Source organism: Pteropus medius, unplaced genomic scaffold (genome assembly GCF_902729225.1).
Source record: "Pteropus medius unplaced genomic scaffold, Ma_sr-lr_union100, whole genome shotgun sequence".
Taxonomy (NCBI): Eukaryota; Metazoa; Chordata; class Mammalia; order Chiroptera; family Pteropodidae; genus Pteropus; species Pteropus medius.
Genome location: NW_024349801.1, coordinates 15,832,747 through 15,835,819, shown reverse-complemented (window position 1 = coordinate 15,835,819; position 3,073 = coordinate 15,832,747). Strand labels below are relative to the sequence as shown.

The following is a 3,073-nucleotide window of genomic DNA, read 5'->3' as shown; positions in this document are numbered from 1 at the left end:
TTATTATATTTGCCTAATAGATTGATACCTTTATTATTATGAAATACTCTTCCACACATCCTGCAATACTTGTCTTAAAAGCTAATCTGTCTATTGTTAGTACAGCTATATAGATGATTTTAGTATCTGCATTACATATCTTTTTTCAATTATGCTCAATCTTTGTGTTCTTATATTTAAATTCTGTTTCTCATAAACAATGTGTAATTGCATATTGTTTATTTATCCAGCCTGCCAGCATTGTCTTCATATGGAAATTTTAATCTACATATATTTAGTGTAATTAATGATATTTGGGTTAAATTTTCTTTAATATCGGTTTACTTATCACACTCATTTTTGTTCCAGTTTATTTTCTCTTTCTTACCTTCCTTTGGGTTGATCTATTACTTTTCTCTGATTTTATTTACCCCCTAGATTATTATTTATATATTCTTTGTTTTTAATTTTTAAAGTTGTGAAAAAAATATATGTAACATAAGTATAGTTCAGTGGTATTAAACACATTCATAATGCTGTGCACCCATTGCTACTGCCTATCTCCATAACTTTTTTCATCTTGTAACTGAAACTCTATGCCAATTAAACAATAACGCCCCCATTCTCCACCCTCCACCCTTGACAGCTTCCCTCCTCCTCTCCCTCCCTTCTTCCTTCCTTCCTTCCTTCTTCCTTCCTTCAGCTTCCTTCCTTCCCCTTCCTTTCTTCATTCTTTCTTTCCTTTCTTTATGCCTACAGCACCTGGTCTTGCTAGGTGGTCTCCTATCCAAGTACTAACCAGGCCTGACTCTGCTTAGCTTCTGAGATCAGACGAGATCAGGCACGTTCAGGGTGGCATGACTACTTTCTATTTGTATGATTTTGACCACTCTGAGTATGTCATATAAGTGGAATATTATAGTACTTGTCTTTTTGTGACTGCTTTATTTTACTTAGCAAAATGCCCTTAGGCAACATCTATATTGTTGCTATGACAAATATCTGTTCTTTCTAAGGTACAATAATATATTGTATGTGTATATACCACATTTTGCTTATGCATTTATCCATTGATAGATCCTGAGTTGCTTTCACATATTAGCTATAATGAATATTGGTGTTTTGAAAATATGTGTACAAATATTCCCTCAAAATCCTGCTTTCAATTCTTCTGGGCATATATCCATGCCGTAGGCTGAATATGCATGTACCTCCAAAAATCATAGGTTGAAATCTTAATGCCCAATGTGATGATATTAATAGCTGAGCCATTGGGGAGGTAACTTGGTTTTGAAGGCAGAGCCCTCATAAATGAGATTAATGTCCTTATAAAAGAGGCTCAAAAGAAACCTCACATTCCTTCCACCATGTCCTCATGACTTTCGTCCCCATTAGATTCATAATAAGAAGGGAACCATATTAACTTTTACTGTTTTTTTTTTCTGGTCTTTTGGCAGCTAGTTATAACAAGTTATGACTGCCAACTAGAAATTACCTCAAGTGGCTAATATGGGAAGTAATTTTTTTTCATAGGGTGAGAGAAAGAGAGAGAAATGATTAACTATTTTATGCCCTTGTGGAAGCTAAACAAATAAAAATACTTTTTCTCCCACCTTCTAAGTTCTTCTACCTGGGCTAATAATCAAATTAACAGAGACAGATTAAGAGGAGAAAATCAAAATTTTAATGCATATACATGGGGAATTTACATAAGCATGAAAATTTCAAAGACAATGAGGCAGCATTGAGTTTATATGACATGTTTGGGCTTAAGGGGAAGGGGAAATTGGGTAATAGATTTCCGAAGTGAGAATGAGTGATTTACAGGTAGTTGAAGAAAAGCAGAACATGCATGGCAAGCAAATTCTTGCTAGATAATTCGGAAACAATGGACATGGGATATCTAGCTAACAAGTTTAGAGTCCTCCTAGCAAATGCCAGGGTGAGGATCCTTAAGGTGATTTAGCCAAGGCTCCCTTCCTAAAGCAGATTTCTCTGTCTGAATCTCTTGGGTAGGCAAGGCGGGGGCTGGGGAGGGCTCAAAGGTTCTTTCTGGGTCTTGTTTTTGAATAAATAGCTTAAATCAATATTTCATAAGGCAGTTTCAGGGTGGCAAAATTTTGGTCCCTTTATTCTGATTCCTTGTTTGCTATTTCAGCTCATTCGTGTTTACATAATTGCATATTGCTTAATCACTTCCACCAATGGAAATAAAAAATGCAGAATGCTTGCTACAGGTTGGAAAAGTTGGTGACATATTTATTAAACCCCTGTTTCAGATCATGCCAAAAAGTTGTTTCAGAGATGTCATCAACCTTTGATCTTTTAGAGGAGTGATTTTAATTTTAGCTTATATGTGTGGAAGCAGGTTAGACGACTTCAGACCTTCTCCCAAATCACCAGATGTTTCATTTAAAAGGTCACACATTCACCACAGCAACTTGCTAGCAGAAACCCATTCATGGGAGACTGTCTCTGTCCTTCATCTACTCAACACTTTCAGGCCAGAGAGGAATTTTAGACAAAATAAAAGATGATCTCTTATCTCATACGAAAAAATTAGGGCTGCTTTGGCAAAATGTGGTGTGTGCGTTTGTTTAATGATCTATGTTTGCAAAGCTTTTCTACCCTCATTTGCTCATTTTACACTTTGAATACCACTGAACCATAAGCAAGTTTGATTATGTAAACTCACTTTATAAATGAAGCCTAGAACTTAAATAATTTAACTGGTTTTGTAGCCAATCTTTGGCTAATAAAACTTTTTATTCCCAAATTTTTACTTTCCAAGTCTTTTAATTGTACTACAAAAAGAAAGAAAAAAAAAACTACATGTAAATAATAGCAATATTTTATTTTCACCATGACTTACACGTTTTTCCACCTATAAAATAACACATAGCTATTGTAAAAAAAAAAAAAAAGGAATCTGTCAAAAATACACACAATATGTGTATAGTACTACAAAGAAATATAAACAATTTTTGCTTTTATTTGCATTTTTAGTCATTTGATATATTCTCTTTTTTTTAATGATGTATGTTTACAGAATTGAAATCCAACTGCATTTTTATCTCATTTCCCTTCCTTACCC

At 34.3% G+C, this 3,073-nt stretch overlaps 1 pseudogene; it reads right to left on the bottom strand.

Annotated features, from left to right (window-relative positions):
• Positions 1-729: 729 nt before the first annotated feature.
• Positions 730-848, bottom strand: LOC120581056 (uncharacterized; annotated as a pseudogene).
• Between the last annotated feature and the right edge of the window lie 2,225 nt (positions 849-3,073).